The sequence below is a fragment of the Primulina eburnea genome, chromosome 8 (genome assembly GCF_022965805.1).
Source record: "Primulina eburnea isolate SZY01 chromosome 8, ASM2296580v1, whole genome shotgun sequence".
Taxonomy (NCBI): domain Eukaryota; kingdom Viridiplantae; phylum Streptophyta; class Magnoliopsida; order Lamiales; family Gesneriaceae; genus Primulina; species Primulina eburnea.
In genome coordinates this window covers 12,641,026-12,652,098 of record NC_133108.1, presented here as the reverse complement: position 1 = coordinate 12,652,098, position 11,073 = coordinate 12,641,026, and the positions used below count along the sequence as shown (strand labels likewise).

The 11,073-nt window shown below is 36.6% G+C and overlaps 1 long non-coding RNA gene across 1 annotated transcript; it reads right to left on the bottom strand.

Moving 5' to 3' along the window:
* Positions 1–8,012: 8,012 nt before the first annotated feature.
* LOC140837800 (uncharacterized) lies at positions 8,013–10,497 on the bottom strand. Its single transcript, XR_012119463.1, has 2 exons — positions 10,334–10,497; positions 8,013–8,235 (listed from the first exon to the last, which is right to left on the bottom strand). It is a non-coding gene; the product is annotated as an uncharacterized lncRNA (long non-coding RNA).
* Between the last annotated feature and the right edge of the window lie 576 nt (positions 10,498–11,073).

Genomic DNA, 11,073 nt, shown 5'->3' with positions numbered 1-11,073 from the left:
CTTCAAGGAAGCGTTATCTGATGCCGATTCATCCAAGTGGCTTGAAGCAATGGAATCTGAGATGAATTCCATGCATTCGAACCAAGTGTAGGATCTTGTGGATCCACCTGTGGGAACTGTTCCCACAGGGACTTGGGGAGGATGGGAAGGTGTTGACCTTCAAGGCGCGATTGGTGGCAAAAGGATGTACTCAAAGACAAGGAGTTGACTTTGAGGAAACCTTTTCCCAATCGCAATGTTCAAGTCCATAAGGATTTTATTAGCCATAGCTGCATAGTATGACTATGAGATATGGCAGATGGATGTCAAGACAAACTTTCTTAAATGGGGATTTTAAGAAAGTTATTTACATGTCTAAACCTGAAGGGTTTACATCTATCGGAAGTGAGCATATGGTATGCAAACTTCAGAGATCTATTTATGATCTAAAGCAGGCATCTAGGAGTTGGAACCTCAGATTCGACAGTACAATCAAATAGTTTGATTTACTGTGAATCATGAGGGACCCTATGTGTATAAGAAGGTCAGTGGGAGTGTTGTGACATTCCTGGTGTTATATGTTGATGACATTCTACTCATTGGGAATGATGTAGGAATGTTGCAATCAGCTGAGATATGGTTAGCGAGTAAGTTCTCGATGCAGGACTTGGGTGAAGCATCTTTTGTATTGGGATACATATCTATTGAGATAGATCGAAAAGATGGCTTGGTCTCACCCAGTCCACATACATGATACCATCGTGAAGCGGTTCTCGATGGATGCGTCCTTGAGAGGACATCTACCAATGTGTCATGGCGTGTCCCTATCCAAGTCTGTCTCCTGAGACTGATGCAGAGATAGTGACGATGACACGCATTCCGTATGCTTCGGCAATTGGTAACATCATGTATAGGATGATATCTACACGTCCTGACGTGGCGTTTTCACTATGTGTAGTGAAAAGATATCAATCGAACCCCGGTCTTCCACAACTAGAAAGCTGTGAAAGACATCCTCAAGTTGTGAGAAGGACCAATAAGTTGTTCTTGGTCTATGGGGTAGAGAACTGAAATTGGAAGGCTATACCGACTCTAGCTTCCAAAGCGATATCGATAACTCGAAGTCAACCTCTAGTTTCGTATTCATGCTCAACGGTGCTGCTGTCTCTTGGAAGAGTTCCAAGTAAGACAATATTACGGATTCCAGCACAGAGGCCGAATACATTGCTGCATCAGATGCAGCAAGAGAGGCTGTTTGGATAAGGAATTTCGTCCAAGAGTTGGACGTCATTCCTAATGGAATTGCTCCTATCCCGGTGTTGTGTGACAACACGGGAGCTATAGCTCAAGCAAAGGAGCCAAGGTCTCATCAGAAATCCAAACTAGTATTGAGAAAGTACCACATCCTCGGAGAGATTGTGGAAAGAAGAGTAGTGTCTATTGACAAAGTCGGCTCCACAGATTATGTTGTTGATCCACTAGCTAAGCCTTTACCTGGACCATTGTTCGACAAGCATCGCGAATCAATGGGTTTTAAGCATAAGGGTAGTTGGCTCTAGTGCAAGTGGGAGATTGTTAGAGTAGGTGCCCGTCGAGCCAAGTGTTGGCCGAGTGTTCACAATGAAACTCTATGAATAAGTAGTCTTTATTTTAATAATATTTGAAATTATTACTTTGGCAAATCTTTATCTGTATACCCATGCTAGCTGCATAGATAAAGCCCTTGAATATACAAATAGTAGAAAGAATATGAGATGCTCATATGATGAGTATCATGAAACTCATATTTGTAATACTGTATATTCTAAACGGTTCCTAGTCGATTCAGCCGCCACTAAGAAGGATATAGGCCGCTCGAGTTAGAGACTAGTATCTGCGATGTGAGTACCATGTTTCATTGGTAGGGGACATTGTGATGTCCGAACATGCAGATAGGTGCTCCTTGTAGAGTGCACTGAACAACCCTCCATAAAAGGACTTTCCAAGTGGTTCTCACTTATCGAGTGGAAAAGTCCTGGTTTATGGTTGTACAGAATTAGTCCTTATGACCCGGGACAACATTGAGACTCTATGTGCTAGAATTACACTTTGACTTGTTTACCGACTCTCATGGGGTCATCAGGTGGCAAGGTTGGGTGTTCTGTCGAAACACATAGGAGTCGATGCATTGTAGTCGGGGATTCACCGCTTACCTTCGGGTATGGATATTGAAACGTCTACTAATTTTTAAAAAAATGCGGAATATTTTTTTTTATACAGCTCGCATTTTCGAAATAATATTTAAAAATGATCCTAAATATTTGACAGTAAAAATACCGTAGTTTAAATTAACCAAACTCATCCAAAATCATACGTAAACATAAACAAGTAAAAATCTTAAATTCATCAACGTATAAAAATATTAATATCCTCTCAATCTCAATAATCGTAATGCGGAAAACATGGGGTCCTCGGGTCGTGTCACCCACCAAGTCTACCTACTCAGAGTTCGGCACCTCCAGTCTCCTCCACATTTAGCTCACCTGCATCACACACGCCTAGTGAGTCTAAAGACTCAACACGCCTGTACCAGGAATAACAAGTACATATACAGGCACATAACAGTGAAAAATATCATACTCAACATATCTTTCATGAACTTAAAAAGCTTAATGCCAACATACCTTTAAAGAACTTAAAAGCATAATGTAAACGTGTTATGTAAAATCATATCGTCTCAAAGCATGTCATCTCATGTCATCATATACATAAACGTGTCGTGTAAAATCATATAGTATTAAAGCATGTCATCTCATGTCATCATGTACGTATACATTTTCTTTTTAATTGAATTCAGTTCATTAGTTGTGACTTTCGTATCAGCTCTATCATATCAGCTCTATCGATGGATCCATCTATAAAAAACCGTGGTACCCGGCGGCAGGGGACATCAGCGACAGCATTACCCGCCCACTGAGCCCGGGCCTCAGCTCATCATATCATGTCAATGGAAATACGATCGTCGGGCTCCCTCTGGGGCCTTCTCCCGTAAACGGGCTCCCTCTGGGGCCTTTTCCCTCACGATATCTCCAATCATATCATCGTATACATATACATCGTCAGTCACAACCAACTCCCATCCTTCAAAAACATCATCATATTCACCACTTAATAAAAACATGCATATACGTAATTTTTCATTTAAACCAAGCATGCAACGTATATTTTCATAAAATCTAAAAATCGTGATCATGATGCATAAACCTTTAAAATATAGTAAATTTGTGCTCAGGGCGCTGCCAGGACCAACATCTCACCCCGGGTGCAAAATGACCATTTTGCCCTTGTAAACCCAAAAATTACCGTTTTCTCCCTAGACGTAAAATTTCACGTCTTTGACATTTTCTTAATTCCATTGACTCTAGCATGTCCCAAATAATTATTTAAGCCTACATGAACTTTCCCATATTTTTATTTGGCTTAAATCAATGACTTAAAAATTAATCTTTAACTATACCATATTAATACGTTTAAATCCCGAATTAAACCAAACCTTATCATAAAATTCCCAAATTAAAAACTTAGACTTCTAATAATTCTTTGAACTTAAATAAAATTTTCCATAATTTTATTAAGCTTAAATCTAAGCGTTTCAATTTAATTCTTTAATTAACGTTTCATGCGGCGACTAAATCCCGGATAAATCTAAAACTCATTATTTTGATCCGAAACTTACCAAACTCTTAAAAATGTCTCAAAACATAATTAAAAGCATCCCTAGAAGTAAACTCGAGCCTATTTCATAACTTAACCAAATTGTTTTAAAACTTGGACCGGAGTTCCGAGTTTAACCCAAATCAACTCGAAACTTAACCGAATTTTTCCTAACTTGTTACCATATCTTAAAAACAGTTAAATGATCCTAAAATTTAATATCATGCCTATGATCTCACGGCTGATAATTCCAGAAAACACTATTATTATCGGCCCTCCCTTAATTGGCACCTTATTTCCCTTATCTTCCCATTATCATGTTTCTTACCTACCACCAGCTGTTCTAGCCCCGAACCAAGACCTCTAGGACCTTGACCAGACCTTTAAAAACCTACCAGAACCAAGCAACTCGTCCCATGCACCTTGCTCCCTTCTATGAACCGAGACTCATCAACAGCTCCTACCTCGGCTCACCCCTCTTCCCTTGGCTCGAACGATGTTTCCGTCCCCTCTAGCACGGTTTGAGCCATTCCAAACCCCAACTCAGACCCACCATGGTCTGGTACAGGGCTGGAGAAGGCCCTCACGCGGCCAGAACATGGAAAACGCGATCGAGCACTCCACCTCGCACAAACCAAAAAAATATGATCGGCCCTTGCAACCTTGCTGATCTCGACCCAGCTGCACACACCAGTACCTAAACCTCAACAACCAAGATCTGTACAGCCCCTTTCCATCCTAATACAGCAGCCCCTTGCACCATAATTCAGAAAGCGTGAGTAATATTAAAAGAATGCATGCCATGAACAAAAACCGAAGATCCTCCACGCTCTCGGTTAAAACAAGAATAACTCATGGATAATACATACACCTATAACAGCAAATATACAACGCATGTGATGCAGAAATAAAAGTACGGGGGCGTGCCTTGGTGATTATTATTGGACAATCGATCGATGACACACGGCCGAAGGGGAGAATCCTTGCTTGAAATGAAAAATGGAAGCACCGAAACTCTTTGCAGCAACAATGAACGAGAATGATTGTGAGTGGAAGGGGTGGGCGGTTGAGTGGAGGGTGATTAAGTTAGTGGAAACGTTTAGGGAGCCATTTAGTGCTAATTATGTTGACAATAATTAATTGATGGGCCTAAAATTGCATTTTAAAAAATTTTAAAAGAATTTTAAGCTCAATAAGCTTAAAAGTAGGCCCAATAAATCCAAATACACTCCCGAAAAATATTTTGTGTTGGAAAGCATTTTGAAAATATTAGTCGAACCCTTAAAAAGTCTCTCGATTCGGTAAAATTCGCATACCGTTAAAAATAAAGTCCTGCGGGTAAGAATACCCGGTAAAATCCCATTATTTGAAAAATCAACTTAAAACACAATATATTAATTTATAAAAGTTAATCATATATTAAAATAATTTTCCTGAAAATTCTCCGGTTTCCGTTCCTCGTTCGGGCGTGAAATGCATCTAGAAACCCTAATGCATGAACTTCTAAAATTTCATGAATTAAATCATATCATGCATGAATTACGCATAAAATGCATAAAAATAATTAAAAAGAAACATGCATTTTAGGCTTTAAAACAATTTAATAAAATACCAAAGGAATTTAATAATTTGCATGCACGTGGTTCACGTGGACCTTCAAATTTTCGGGACGTTACAATCTTCCCCCCTTAAATTGAATTTCGTCCTCGAAATTCGCTTACTCTCGTCAAACAAAAAGTTTAAACTCTTAATTCTAGAATCCCAATAGTCTACGCTTCCGTTGTGCTACTCTGATAAAATAAGTGTTGAGTTGTCCTTACGTCTCCTCAATTCTAATTAAATTGCATGATGAATCCTTGATTGCGAATCGCAACTTAACACGACTTATGGCGACTTAGTTTTATTCTACTATGTCCTCAAATGTTGACTTTTCTTAAACTTCCGAATATTAAAAATGGCAGTCCGAATTTTATTGCGTCTTACTTTCTTATACTGTACCCATGATGTTAATTGACCTATTATATTAGCATTTCTGCAGTTCAACTTGAAAAATCTTATCACCAAAAATTACTGATATACTTCTATTTTCGGTAATACACTTAAAAGTTAAACCTTATCTCAACCACATATTAATATTAGCCTAAGATCCTTGAATCGAATCTTTATCTTATGGCACCAAACTTTCGTAACTTAACTATTTACAAGTACATCCTTAATATAAAATTGTTGCAAATATTAATACTCGAGTAACGTTAATCTATAAAACCCAAACATATAATATCGATATTCTTCCAATATTTTAAATCCCTTTAAGTCCAAATTACATGCTTAAACTATTTCATTTCCAATTACAATATAGTGGAGGCCTAAGACTCTGCACTTTTCTCATTGGAACAAATGTTGCATTCTTACGTATCTTTAATGCTTAATTATTTCTAGCATATAAACTTAATAAGTTATCCCATGATAGCATTAGACTAACTTTAATAAATCAACTTCACTTATAACCCATAGAGTTCTAGAGTCCCCATATCAAGCTTTTAGATCTCTCACTAGATAAAATTCTTAATATTTATTAATTGATAACTTATGTTGAACACAACTAATTACCTTTTGTTTTTATTTCCCCCAAAAATTCCGTATGAACAAATATCCCATAAATTTGAAATTCAAAATTACTTAATCCAAATAACTTTGGATAAAATAATTCCAATACACATATCCGCTTAGCCCCAAGGTTTTTAATGACTTTCAAAATTTCTCAAGACAAGGTGTCTACTTCACCTCTTACATGCGTCTATCAAATATCTTAACCATTAATCACACCCAAATTTCTAGAAAAATTAAATTCCAACAAAGGTATACTTTTAACTCCAAAGATTACGATTAAAAATTATGATACATCAAACTTAATTTCCCGAAATTTTGTCAACTCTGTGTTTACTCTTATAACTTAACTAACTGATCATTTTACCTTAAATTGTCGTCACTTTAAATTCTTAATTCTCCACAACATTATTTCACTAACGCTTAATTTTCGTGCCCAAGATTGATTCATCCGACAATATCCTTTATTAACTTTCCTTATAACATTATAACTCAGATATTTCAATATTCTAATTATCTCTTCAAGCTTAAACCATCGAAAATTTTTAACACTTAAATTATTTGATTCCATTTATTGTTAAACTATTTCTCCTAAATTTCTTAAAATTGCAACATTAATTCTATATTTTCTCAAAATTTATCCAATTTGTCTTTAATTTTGAAAATCCAACAATTACACATAAGTTCTTGGCGTTCCTAATCCCATTTTATAGGTTTCTCGTAACATAAATTTTAATAATCTTAATATTATTAGACCCAAGATCAATTCTCATAACCTTGAAAATTACTTATTTTACCCAAGTGTTCCTCAAAAGTTCCAATTTAATCCTCAAAATTTCAAAATTTTCAATTTGGTCCTTAAGATATTCGAAGATTACAATTTTGGTCTTATAACTCCTCGAAATTTACATTTTTTTTCCCATAAAATTTTCGACTTGGATTAAACCTTAAAATTCTATAAACTAAAAATTTAATCTCAAAGTTTGGTAAATTCGAAATAGTCCCTTAGAATTTTATTGTTGCACTTAGGTCCTCAAATTATTGGTTAATACAGTTAGGTCCTTAAAATTCTCAATCCATTCAATTCAATCCTTAGGTCCCACTAGGTAGAGAATGCATCCTAAATAAATTCTACGTTTTTTTTTTTACTTCCAAAGATTGTCGTAGTTTTCGAATCATTTATCCCTACATGGAATCCTGAAATATTAACTCAACTAGCAACCACGAACCATCGGTAATTTCTTAGAAATTCTACAAGTCCCAAAATCATTCATCATTTTCAAGATTAACTTATTATCCCAAAGAGTAGGACATCAGTACTTCTAACCTAAAATCAATATAATCAAATCATTATAACCTTCTCCTAAAGCCCAATATTCGAATTCTGAGACACATCCAATTCCAAATGTAACCAACATGCAATTTCATCTAGTTTTGAAACTGTAAATCCTTAAATCATAAAAACAATTAAGCATATATCGTAGATCATCATAAAACATAGATCATGTTAACATGCAGGTGAACAGAGTAAATCATTTAAAACACTTAAATCATAAAAGTTTACAGACTTGAGGCTTGAAGACTGAGCGGCAGAAGCTGGCGGTGACACAACCCTTTACAGGAACCTGGCTCTGATACCAACTGAAACGTCTACTAATTTTTAAAAAAATGCGGAATATTTTTTTTTATACAGCTCGCATTTTCGAAATAATATTTAAAAATGATCCTAAATATTTGACAGTAAAAATACCGTAGTTTAAATTAACCAAACTCATCCAAAATCATACGTAAACATAAACAAGTAAAAATCTTAAATTCATCAACGTATAAAAATATTAATATCCTCTCAATCTCAATAATCGTAATGCGGAAAACATGGGGTCCTCGGGTCGTGTCACCCACCAAGTCTGCCTACTCAGAGTTCGGCACCTCCAGTCTCCTCCACATTTAGCTCACCTGCATCACACACGCCTAGTGAGTCTAAAGACTCAACACGCCTGTACCAGGAATAACAAGTACATATACAGGCACATAACAGTGAAAAATATCATACTCAACATATCTTTCATGAACTTAAAAAGCTTAATGCCAACATACCTTTAAAGAACTTAAAAGCATAATGTAAACGTGTTATGTAAAATCATATCGTCTCAAAGCATGTCATCTCATGTCATCATATACATAAACGTGTCGTGTAAAATCATATAGTATTAAAGCATGTCATCTCATGTCATCATGTACGTATACATTTTCTTTTTAATTGAATTCAGTTCATTAGTTGTGACTTTCGTATCAGCTCTATCATATCAGCTCTATCGATGGATCCATCTATAAAAAACCGTGGTACCCGGCGGCAGGGGACATCAGCGACAGCATTACCCGCCCACTGAGCCCGGGCCTCAGCTCATCATATCATGTCAATGGAAATACGATCGTCGGGCTCCCTCTGGGGCCTTCTCCCGTAAACGGGCTCCCTCTGGGGCCTTTTCCCTCACGATATCTCCAATCATATCATCGTATACATATACATCGTCAGTCACAACCAACTCCCATCCTTCAAAAACATCATCATATTCACCACTTAATAAAAACATGCATATACGTAATTTTTCATTTAAACCAAGCATGCAACGTATATTTTCATAAAATCTAAAAATCGTGATCATGATGCATAAACCTTTAAAATATAGTAAATTTGTGCTCAGGGCGCTGCCAGGACCAACATCTCACCCCGGGTGCAAAATGACCATTTTGCCCTTGTAAACCCAAAAATTACCGTTTTCTCCCTAGACGTAAAATTTCACGTCTTTGACATTTTCTTAATTCCATTGACTCTAGCATGTCCCAAATAATTATTTAAGCCTACATGAACTTTCCCATATTTTTATTTGGCTTAAATCAATGACTTAAAAATTAATCTTTAACTATACCATATTAATACGTTTAAATCCCGAATTAAACCAAACCTTATCATAAAATTCCCAAATTAAAAACTTAGACTTCTAATAATTCTTTGAACTTAAATAAAATTTTCCATAATTTTATTAAGCTTAAATCTAAGCGTTTCAATTTAATTCTTTAATTAACGTTTCATGCGGCGACTAAATCCCGGATAAATCTAAAACTCATTATTTTGATCCGAAACTTACCAAACTCTTAAAAATGTCTCAAAACATAATTAAAAGCATCCCTAGAAGTAAACTCGAGCCTATTTCATAACTTAACCAAATTGTTTTAAAACTTGGACCGGAGTTCCGAGTTTAACCCAAATCAACTCGAAACTTAACCGAATTTTTCCTAACTTGTTACCATATCTTAAAAACAGTTAAATGATCCTAAAATTTAATATCATGCCTATGATCTCACGGCTGATAATTCCAGAAAACACTATTATTATCGGCCCTCCCTTAATTGGCACCTTATTTCCCTTATCTTCCCATTATCATGTTTCTTACCTACCACCAGCTGTTCTAGCCCCGAACCAAGACCTCTAGGACCTTGACCAGACCTTTAAAAACCTACCAGAACCAAGCAACTCGTCCCATGCACCTTGCTCCCTTCTATGAACCGAGACTCATCAACAGCTCCTACCTCGGCTCACCCCTCTTCCCTTGGCTCGAACGATGTTTCCGTCCCCTCTAGCACGGTTTGAGCCATTCCAAACCCCAACTCAGACCCACCATGGTCTGGTACAGGGCTGGAGAAGGCCCTCACGCGGCCAGAACATGGAAAACGCGATCGAGCACTCCACCTCGCACAAACCAAAAAAATATGATCGGCCCTTGCAACCTTGCTGATCTCGACCCAGCTGCACACACCAGTACCTAAACCTCAACAACCAAGATCTGTACAGCCCCTTTCCATCCTAATACAGCAGCCCCTTGCACCATAATTCAGAAAGCGTGAGTAATATTAAAAGAATGCATGCCATGAACAAAAACCGAAGATCCTCCACGCTCTCGGTTAAAACAAGAATAACTCATGGATAATACATACACCTATAACAGCAAATATACAACGCATGTGATGCAGAAATAAAAGTACGGGGGCGTGCCTTGGTGATTATTATTGGACAATCGATCGATGACACACGGCCGAAGGGGAGAATCCTTGCTTGAAATGAAAAATGGAAGCACCGAAACTCTTTGCAGCAACAATGAACGAGAATGATTGTGAGTGGAAGGGGTGGGCGGTTGAGTGGAGGGTGATTAAGTTAGTGGAAACGTTTAGGGAGCCATTTAGTGCTAATTATGTTGACAATAATTAATTGATGGGCCTAAAATTGCATTTTAAAAAATTTTAAAAGAATTTTAAGCTCAATAAGCTTAAAAGTAGGCCCAATAAATCCAAATACACTCCCGAAAAATATTTTGTGTTGGAAAGCATTTTGAAAATATTAGTCGAACCCTTAAAAAGTCTCTCGATTCGGTAAAATTCGCATACCGTTAAAAATAAAGTCCTGCGGATAAGAATACCCGGTAAAATCCCATTATTTGAAAAATCAACTTAAAACACAATATATTAATTTATAAAAGTTAATCATATATTAAAATAATTTTCCTGAAAATTCTCCGGTTTCCGTTCCTCGTTCGGGCGTGAAATGCATCTAGAAACCCTAATGCATGAACTTCTAAAATTTCATGAATTAAATCATATCATGCATGAATTACGCATAAAATGCATAAAAATAATTAAAAAGAAACATGCATTTTAGGCTTTAAAACAATTTAATAAAATACCAAAGGAATTTAATAATTTGCATGCACGTGGTTCACGTGGACCTTCAAATTTTCG